This window comes from Dendrobates tinctorius, unplaced genomic scaffold, assembly GCF_039654945.1.
Source record: "Dendrobates tinctorius isolate UK_male_01 unplaced genomic scaffold, ASM3965494v1 ptg000019l, whole genome shotgun sequence".
Classification (NCBI taxonomy): domain Eukaryota; kingdom Metazoa; phylum Chordata; class Amphibia; order Anura; family Dendrobatidae; genus Dendrobates; species Dendrobates tinctorius.
The window spans coordinates 43,953,901-43,966,289 of NW_027361687.1; positions in this window are offsets into that span (position 1 = coordinate 43,953,901).

A 12,389-nucleotide genomic window follows, 5' to 3' on the forward strand; every position below is an offset into this window, starting at 1 on the left:
TAATCATTTGATGATGTCATAATCATTTTGTTGATGTCATAATCATTTGATGATGTCATAATCATTTGATGTCATAATCATTGGATGATGTCATAATCATTTTGTTGATGTCATAATAATTTGATGATGTCATAATCATTAGATGATGTCATAATCATTTTGTTGATGTCATAATCATTAGATGATGTCATAATCATTTTGTTGATGTCATAATCATTTGATGATGTCATAATCATTTGATGTCGTAATCATTGGATGATGTCATAATCATTTTGTTGATGTCATAATCATTTTGTTGATGTCATAATCATTGGATGATGTCATAATCCTTTTGTTGATGTCATAATCATTTGATGATGTCATAATCATTAGATGATGTCATAATCATTTTGTTGATGTCATAATCATTTGATGATGTCATAATCATTTTGTTGATGTCATAATCATTTTGTTGATGTAATAATGATTTGATGATATCATAATCATTTGATGTCATAATCATTGGATGATGTCATAATCATTTTGTTGATGTCATAATCATTTGATTATGTCATAATCATTTGATGTCATAATCATTGGATGATGTCATAATCATTTTGTTGATGTCGTAATCATTTGATGATGTCATAATCATTTGATGATGTCATAATCATTTTGTTGATGTCATAATGATTTGATGATGTCATAATCATTTGATGTCATAATCATTGGATGATGTCATAATCATTTTGTTGATGTCATAATCATTTGATGATGTCATAATCATTGGATGATGTCATAATCATTTTGTTGATGTCATAATCATTTGATGATGTCATAACCATTTGATGTCATAATCATTGGATGATGTCATAATCATTTTGCTGATGTCATAATCATTTGATGATGTCATAATCATTAGATGATGTCATAATCATTTTGTTGATGTCATAATCATTTGATGATGTCATAATCATTTGATGTCATAATCATTGGATGATGTCATAATAATTAGATGATGTCATAATCATTTTGTTGATGTCATAATCATTTGATGATGTCATAATCATTTTGTTGATGTCATAATCATTGGATGATTTCATAATCATTTGATGACATCATAATGATTTTGTTGATGTCATAATCATTTGATGATGCCATAATCATTTTGTTGATGTCATAATCATTTTATGATGTCATAATCATTTTGTTGATGTCATAATCATTTTGTTGATGTCATAATGATTTGATGATGTCATAATCATTTGATGTCAAAATCATTGGATGATGTCATAATCATTTTGTTGATGTCATAATCATTAGATGATGTCATAATCATTAGATGATGTCCTAATCATTTGATGATGTCATAATCATTGATGTCATAATCATTGGATGATGTCATAATCATTTTGTTGATGTCATAATCATTGGATGATGTCATAATCATTAGATGATGTCATAATCATTTTGTTGATGTCATAATAATTGGATGATGTCATAATCATTTGATGTCATAATCATTTTGTTGATGTCATAATGATTTGATGATGTCATAATCATTTGATGTCATAATCATTGGATGATGTCATAATCATTTTGTTGATGTCATAATCATTTGATGATGTCTTAATCATTAGATGATGTCGTAATCATTTTGTTGATGTCATAGTCATTTCATGATGTCATAATCATTTGATGTCATAATCATTGGATGATGTCATAATCATATTGTTGATGTCATAATCATTGGATGATGTCATAATCATTGGATGATGTCATAATCATTTTGTTGATGTCATTATCATTTGATGATGTCATAATCATTTGATGTCATAATCATTGGATGATGTCATAATCATTTGATGATGTCATAATCATTTGATGACGTCATAATCATTTTGTTGATGTCATAATCATTTGATGATGTCATAATCATTTGATGTCATAATCATTGGATGATGTCATAATCATTTTGTTGATGTCATAATCATTTTATGATGTCATAATCATTTTGCTGATGTCATAATCATTGGATGATGTCATAATCCTTTTGTTGATGTCATTTTCATTTGATGATGTCATAATCATTAGATGATGTCATAATCATTTTGTTGATGTCATAATCATTTGATGATGTCATAATCATTTGATTTCATAATCATTGGATGATGTCATAATCATTTGATGATGTCATAATGATTTTGTTGATGTCATAATCATTTGATGATGCCATAATCATTTTGTTGATGTCATAATCATTTGATGATGTCATAATCATTGATGTCATAATCATTGGATGATGTCATAATGATTTGATGATATCATAATCATTTGATGTCATAATCATTGGATGATGTCATAATCATTTTGTTGATGTCATAATCATTTGATGATGTCATAATCATTTGATGTCATAATCATTGGATGATGTCATAATCATTTGATGATTTCATAATGATTTTGTTGATGTCATAATCATTTGATGATGTCATAATCATTTTGTTGATGTCATAATGATTTGATGATGTCATAATCATTTGATGTCATAATCATTGGATGATGTCATAATCATTTTGTTGATGTCATAATCATTTGATGATGTCATAATCATTAGATGATGTCATAATCATTTTGTTGATGTCATAATCATTGGATGATGTCATAATCATTGGATGATGTCATAATCATTTGATGTCAAAATCATTGGATGATGTCATAATCATTTTGTTGATGTCATAATCATTTGATGATGTCATTATCATTAGATGATGTCATAATCATTTTGTTGATGTCATAATCATTGGATGATGTCATAATCATTGGATGATGTCATAATCATTTTGTTGATGTCATAATCATTTGATGATGTCATAATCATTTGATGTCATAATCATTGGATGATGTCATAATCATTTTGTTGATGTCGTAATCATTTGATGATGTCATAATCATTTGATGATGTCATAATCATTTTGTTGATGTCATAATCATTTGATGATGTCATAATCATTTGATGTCATAATCATTGGATGATGTCATAATCATTTTGTTGATGTCATAATCATTTGATGATGTCATAATCATTTTGTTGATGTCATAATCAATGGATGATGTCATAATCCTTTTGTTGATGTCATAATCATTTGATGATGTCATAATCATTAGATGATGTCATAATCATTTTGTTGATGTCATAATCATTTGATGATGTCATTATCATTTTGTTGATGTCATAATCATTTTGTTGATGTCATAATGATTTGATGATGTCATAATCATTTTGTTGATGTCATAATCATTTGATGATGTCATAATCATTTGATGTCATAATCATTTTGTTGATGTCATAATCATTTGATGATGTCATAATCATTTGATGATGTCATAATGATTTTGTTGATGTCATAATCATTTGATGATGCCATAATCATTTTGTTGATGTCATAATCATTTTATGATGTCATAATCATTTTGTTGATTTCATAATCATTTTGTTGATGTCATAATGATTTGATGATGTCATAATCATTTGATGTCATAATCATTGGAGGATGTCATAATCATTTTGTTGATGTCATAATCATTTGATGATGTCGTAATCATTAGATGATGTCATAATCATTTTGTTGATGTCATCGTCATATGATGATGTCATAATCATTGATGTCATAATCATTGGATGATGTCATAATCATTTTGTTGATGTCATAATCATTGGATGATGTCATAATCATTAGATGATGTCATAATCATTTTGTTGATGTCATAATTATTTGATGATGTCATAATCATTTGATGTCATAATCATTTTGTTGATGTCATAATGATTTGATGATGTCATAATCATTTGATGATGTCATAATCATTAGATGATGTCATAATCATTTTGTTGATGTCATAATCATTTGATGATGTCATAATCATTTTGTTGATGTCATAATCATTTTGTTGATGTCATAATGATTTGATAATATCATAATCATTTGATGTCATAATCATTGGATGATGTCATAATCATTTTGTTGATGTCATAATCATTTGATGATGTCATAATCATTTGATTTCATAATCATTGGATGATGTCATAATCATTTGATGATGTCATAATGATTTTGTTGATGTCATAATCATTTGATGATGCCATAATCATTTTGTTGATGTCATAATCATTTGATGATGTCATAATCATTGGATGATGTCATAATCATTTTGTTGATGTCATAATCATTTTGTTGATGTCATATTGATTTGATGATATCATAATCATTTGATGTCATAATCATTGGATGATGTCATAATCATTTTGTTGATGTCATAATCATTTGATGATGTCATAATCATTTGATTTCATAATCATTGGATGATGTCATAATCATTTGATGATGTCATAATGATTTTGTTGATGTCATAATCATTTGATGATGCCATAATCATTTTGTTGATGTCATAATCATTTGATGATGTCATAATCATTGATGTCATAATCATTGGATGATGTCATAATCATTTTGTTGATGTCATAATCATTTGATGATGTCAAAATGATTTTGTTGATGTCATAATCATTTGATGATGCTTAATCATTTTGTTGATGTCATAATCATTTTATGATATCATAATCATTTTGTTGATGTCATAATCATTTTGTTGATGTCATAATGATTTGATGATGTCATAATCATTTGATGTCATAATCATTGGATGATGTCATAATCATTTTGTTGATGTCATAATCATTTGATGATGTCATAATCATTAGATGATGTCATAATCATTTTGTTGATGTCATAATCATTTGATGATGTCATAATCATTGATGTCATAATCATTGGATGATGTCATAATCATTTGATGATTTCATAATGATTTTGTTGATGTCATAATCATTTGATGATGCCATAATCATTTTGTTGATGTCATAATCATTTTATGATGTCATAATCATTTTGTTGATGTCATAATCATTTTGTTGATGTCATAATGATTTGATGATGTCATAATCATTTGATGTCATAATCATTGGATGATGTCATAATCATTTTGTTGATGTCATAATCATTTGATGATGTCATAATCATTAGATGATGTCATAATCATTTTGTTGATGTCATAATCATTTGATGTCATAATCATTGGATGATGTCATAATCATTTTGTTGATGTCATAATCATTTGATGATGTCATAATCATTTGATGTCATAATCATTGGATGATGTCATAATCATTTTGTTGATGTCATAATCATTTGATGATGTCATAATCATTAGATGATGTCATAATCATTTTGTTAATGTCATAATCATTTGATGATGTCATAATCATTTGATGTCATAATCATTGGATGATGTCATAATCATTTTGTTGATGTCATAATCATTTGATGATGTCATAATCATTAGATGATGTCATAATCATTTTGTTGATGTCATAATCATTTGATGATGTCATAATCATTAGATGATGTCATAATCATTTTGTTGATGTCATAATCATTTGATGATGTCATAATCATTTGATGTCATAATCATTGAATGATGTCATAATCATTTTGTTGATGTCATAATCATTTGATGATGTCATAATCATTTGATGATGTCATAATGATTTTGTTGATGTCATAATCATTTGATGATGCCATAATCATTTTGTTGATGTCATAATCATTTTATGATGTCATAATCATTTTGTTGATGTCATAATCATTTTGTTGATGTCATAATGATTTGATGATGTCATAATCATTTGATGTCATAATCATTGGATGATGTCATAATCATTTTGTTGATGTCATAATCATTTGATGATGTCGTAATCATTAGATGATGTCATAATCATTTTGTTGATGTCATAATCATTTGATGATGTCATAATCATTGATGTCATAATCATTGGATGATGTCATAATCATTTTGTTGATGTCATAATCATTGGATGATGTCATAATCATTAGATGATGTCATAATCATTTTGTTGATGTCATAATCATTTGATGATGTCATAATCATTTGATGTCATAATCATTTTGTTGATGTCATAATGATTTGATGATGTCATAATCATTTGATGATGTCATAATCATTAGATGATGTCATAATCATTTTGTTGATGTCATAATCATTTGATGATGTCATAATCATTTTGTTGATGTCATAATCATTTTGTTGATGTCATAATGATTTGATGATATCATAATCATTTGATGTCATAATCATTGGATGATGTCATAATCATTTTGTTGATGTCATAATCATTTGATGATGTCGTAATCATTTGATTTCATAATCATTGGATGATGTCATAATCATTTGATGATGTCATAATGATTTTGTTGATGTCATAATCATTTGATGATGCCATAATCATTTTGTTGATGTCATAATCATTTGATGATGTCATAATCATTGATGTCATAATCATTGGATGATGTCATAATCATTTTGTTGATGTCATAATCATTTGATGATGTCATAATCATTTTGTTGATGTCATAATCATTTGATGATGTCATAATCATTGATGTCATAATCATTGGATGATGTCATAATCATTTTGTTGATGTCATAATCATTGGATGATGTCATAATCATTAGATGATGTCATAATCATTTTGTTGATGTCATAATCATTTGATGATGTCATAATCATTTGATGTCATAATCATTTTGTTGATGTCATAATCATTTGATGATGTCATAATCATTTTGTTGATGTCATAATCATTTGATGATGTCATAATCATTTGATGTCATAATCATTTTGTTGATGTCATAATGATTTGATGATGTCATAATCATTTGATGTCATAATCATTGGATGATGTCATAATCACTTTGTTGATGTCATAATCATTTGATGATGTCATAATCATTGGATGATGTCATAATCATTTTGTTGATGTCATAATCATTTGATGATGTCATAATCATTTGATGTCATAATCATTGGATGATGTCATAATCATTTTTTTGATGTCATAATCATTTGATGATGTCATAATCATTTTGTTGATGTCATAATCATTTGATGATGTCATAATCATTTGATGTCATAATCATTGGATGATGTCATAATCATTTTGTTGAAGTCATAATCATTTGATGATGTCATAATCATTTTGTTGATGTCATAATCATTTTGTTGATGTCATAATCATTTGATGTCATAATCATTGGATGATGTCATAATCATTTTGTTGATGTCATAATCATTTGATGATGTCATAATCATTTGATGTCATAATCATTGGATGATGTCATAATCATTTTGTTGATTTCATAATCATTTGATGATGTCATAATCATTAGATGATGTCATAATCATTTTGTTGATGTCATAATCATTTGATGATGTCATAATCATTTGATGTCATAATAATTGGATGATGTTATAATCATTTTGTTGATGTCATAATAATTTGATGATGTCATAATCATTAGATGATGTCATAATCATTTTGTTGATGTCATAATCATTTGATGATGTCATAATCATTAGATGATGTCATAATCATTTTGTTGATGTCATAATCATTTGATGATGTCATAATCATTTGATGTCATAATCATTTTGTTGATGTCATAATCATTTTGTTGATGTCATAATCATTGGATGATGTCATAATCCTTTTGTTGATGTCATAATCATTTGATGATGTCATAATCATTAGATGATGTCATAATCATTTTGTTGATGTCATAATCATTTGATGATGTCATAATCATTTTGTTGATGTCATAATCATTTTGTTGATGTAATAATGATTTGATGATATCATAATCATTTGATGTCATAATCATTGGATGATGTCATAATCATTTTGTTGATGTCATAATCATTTGATTATGTCATAATCATTTGATGTCATAATCATTGGATGATGTCAAAATCATTTGATGATGTCATAATGATTTTGTTGATGTCATAATCATTTGATGATGCCATAATCATTTTGTTGATGTCATAATCATTTTATGATGTCATAATCATTTTGTTGATGTCATAATCATTTTGTTGATGTCATAATGATTTGATGATGTCATAATCATTTGATGTCATAATCATTGGATGATGTCATAATCATTTTGTTGATGTCATAATCATTAGATGATGTCATAATCATTAGATGATGTCGTAATCATTTTATTGATGTCATAATCATTTGATGATGTCATAATCATTGATGTCATAATCATTGGATGAAGTCATAATCATTTTGTTGATGTCATAATCATTGGATGATGTCATAATCATTAGATGATGTCATAATCATTTTGTTGATGTCATAACCATTTGATGATGTCATAATCATTTGATGTCATAATCATTTTGTTGATGTCATAATGATTTGATGATGTCATAATCATTTGATGTCATAATCATTGGATGATGTCATAATCATTTTGTTGATGTCATAATCATTTGATGATGTCATAATCATTGGATGATGTCATAATCATTTTGTTGATGTCATAATCATTTGATGATGTCATAACCATTTGATGTCATAATCATTTTATGATGTCATAATCATTTTGTTGATGTCATAATCATTTTGTTGATGTCATAATGATTTGATGATGTCATAATCATTTGATGTCATAATCATTGGATGATGTCATAATCATTTTGTTGATGTCATAATCATTAGATGATGTCATAATCATTAGATGATGTCGTAATCATTTTATTGATGTCATAATCATTTGATGATGTCATAATCATTTATGTCATAATCATTGGATGAAGTCATAATCATTTTGTTGATGTCATAATCATTGGATGATGTCATAATCATTAGATGATGTCATAATCATTTTGTTGATGTCATAACCATTTGATGATGTCATAATCATTTGATGTCATAATCATTTTGTTGATGTCATAATGATTTGATGATGTCATAATCATTTGATGTCATAATCATTGGATGATGTCATAATCATTTTGTTGATGTCATAATAATTTGATGATGTCATAATCATTGGATGATGTCATAATCATTTTGTTGATGTCATAATCATTTGATGATGTCATAACCATTTGATGTCATAATCATTGGATGATGTCATAATCATTTTGTTGATGTCATAATCATTTGATGATGTCATAATCATTAGATGATGTCATAATCATTTTGTTGTTGTCATAATCATTTGATGATGTCATAATCATTTGATGTCATAATCATTGGATGATGTCATAATAATTAGATGATGTCATAATCATTTTGTTGATGTCATAATCATTTGATGATGTCATAATCATTTTGTTGATGTCATAATCATTTGATGATGTCATAATCATTTGATGATGTCATAATCATTTTGTTGATGTCATAATCATTTGATGATGTCATAATCATTTGATGTCATAATCATTGGATGATGGCATAATCATTTTGTTGATGTCATAATCATTTGATGATGTCATAATCATTTTGTTGATGTCATAATGATTTGATGATGTCATAATCATTTGATGTCATAATCATTGGATGATGTCATAATCATTTTGTTGATGTCATAATCATTTGATGATGTCATAATCATTTGATGTCATAATCATTGGATGATGACATAATTATTTTGTTGATGTCATAATCATTTGATGATGTCATAATCATTAGATGATGTCATAATCATTTTGTTGATGTCATAATCATTAGATGATGTCATAATCATTTTGTTGATGTCATAATCATTTTGTTGATGTCATAATCATTTGATGATGTCATAATCATTTGATGATGTCATAATCATTAGATGATGTCATAATCATTTTGTTGATGTCATAATCATTTGATGATGTCATAATAATTTGATGTCATAATCATTGTATGATGTCATAATCATTTTGTTGATGTCATAATCATTTGATGATGTCATAATCATTTGATGTCATAATCATTGGATGATGTCATAATCATTTTGTTGATGTCATAATCATTTGATGTCATAATCATTGGATGATGACATAATCATTTTGATGATGTCATAATCATTTGATGTCATAATCAATGGATGATGTCATAATCATTTTGTTGATGTCATAATCATTTGATGATGTCATAATCATTAGATGATGTCATAATCATTTTGTTGATGTCATAATCATTTGATGATGTCATAATCATTGATGTCATAATCATTGGATGATGTCATAATCATTGGATGATGTCATAATCATTTTGTTGATGTCATAATCATTTGATGATGTCATAATCATATGATGTAATAATCATTTAATGATGTCATAATCATTTTGTTGATTTCATAATCATTTGATGATGTCATAATCATTAGATGATGTCATAATCATTTTGTTGATGTCATAATCATTTGATGATGTCATAATCATTAGATGATGTCATAATCATTTTGTTGATGTCATAATCATTTGATGATGTCATAATCATTTGATGTCATAATCATGGGATGATGTCATAATCATTTTGTTGATGTCATAATCATTTGATGATGTCATAATCATTTGATGATGTCATAATCATTTTGTTGATGTCATAATCATTTGATGATGTCATAATCATTTGATGTCATAATCATGGGATGATGTCATAATCATTTTGTTGATGTCATAATCATTTGATGATGTCATAATCATTTGATGATGTCATAATCATTTTGTTGATGTCATAATCATTTGATGATGTCATAATCATTTGATGTCATAATCATTGGATAATGTCATAATCATTTTGTTGATGTCATAATCATTTTATGATGTCATAATCATTTTGTTGATGTCATAATCATTGGATGATGTCATAATCATTTTGTTGATGTCATAATCATTGGATGATTTCATAATCATTTGATGACATCATAATGATTTTGTTGATGTCATAATCATTTGATGATGCCATAATCATTTTGTTGATGTCATAATCATTTTATGATGTCATAATCATTTTGTTGATGTCATAATCATTTTGTTGATGTCATAATCATTTGATGATGTCATAATCATTTGATGTCATAATCATTTGATGATGTCATAATCATTTGATGTCATAGTCATTGGATGATGTCATAATCATGTTTTTGATGTCATAATCATTTGATGATGTCATAATCATTTTGTTGATGTCATAATCATTTGATGATGTCATAATCATTTGATGTCATAATCATTGGATGATGTCATAATCATTTTGTTGAAGTCACAATCATTTGATGATGTCATAATCATTTTGTTGATGTCATAATCATTTTGTTGATGTCATAATCATTTGATGTCATAATCATTGGATGATGTCATAATCATTTGATGATGTCATAATCATTTGATGATGTCATAATCATTTGATGTCATAATCATTGGATGATGTCATAATCATTTTGTTGATGTCATAATAATTTGATGATGTCATAATCATTAGATGATGTCATAATCATTTTGTTGATGTCATAATCATTAGATGATGTCATAATCATTTTGTTGATGTCATAATCATTTGATGATGTCATAATCATTTGATGTCATAATCATTGGATGATGTCATAATCATTTTGTTGATGTCATAATCATTTTGTTGATGTCATAATCATTGGATGATGTCATAATCATTTTGTTGATGTCATAATCATTTGATGATGTCATAATCATTTTGTTGATGTCATAATCATTTTGTTGATGTAATAATGATTTGATGATATCATAATCATTTGATGTCATAATCATTGGATGATGTCATAATCATTTTGTTGATGTCATAATCATTTGATTATGTCATAATCATTTGATGTCATAATCATTGGATGATGTCATAATCATTTTGTTGATGTCGTAATCATTTGATGATGTCATAATCATTTGATGATGTCATAATCATTTTGTTGATGTCATAATCATTTGATGATGTCATAATCATTTGATGTCATAATCATTTTGTTGATGTCATAATCATTTGATGATGTCATAATCATTAGATGATGTCATAATCATTTTGTTGATGTCATAATCATTTGATGATGTCATAATCATTAGATGATGTCATAATCATTTTGTTGATGTCATAATCATTTGATGATGTCATAATCATTTGATGTCATAATCATGGGATGATGTCATAATCATTTTGTTGATGTCATAATCATTTGATGATGTCATAATCATTTGATGATGTCATAATCATTTTGTTGATGTCATAATCATTTGATGATGTCATAATCATTTGATGTCATAATCATTGGATAATGTCATAATCATTTTGTTGATGTCATAATCATTGGATGATGTCATAATCATTAGATGATGTCATAATCATTTTGTTGATGTCATAATCATTGGATGATTTCATAATCATTTGATGACATCATAATGATTTTGTTGATGTCATAATCATTTGATGATGCCATAATCATTTTGTTGATGTCATAATCATTTT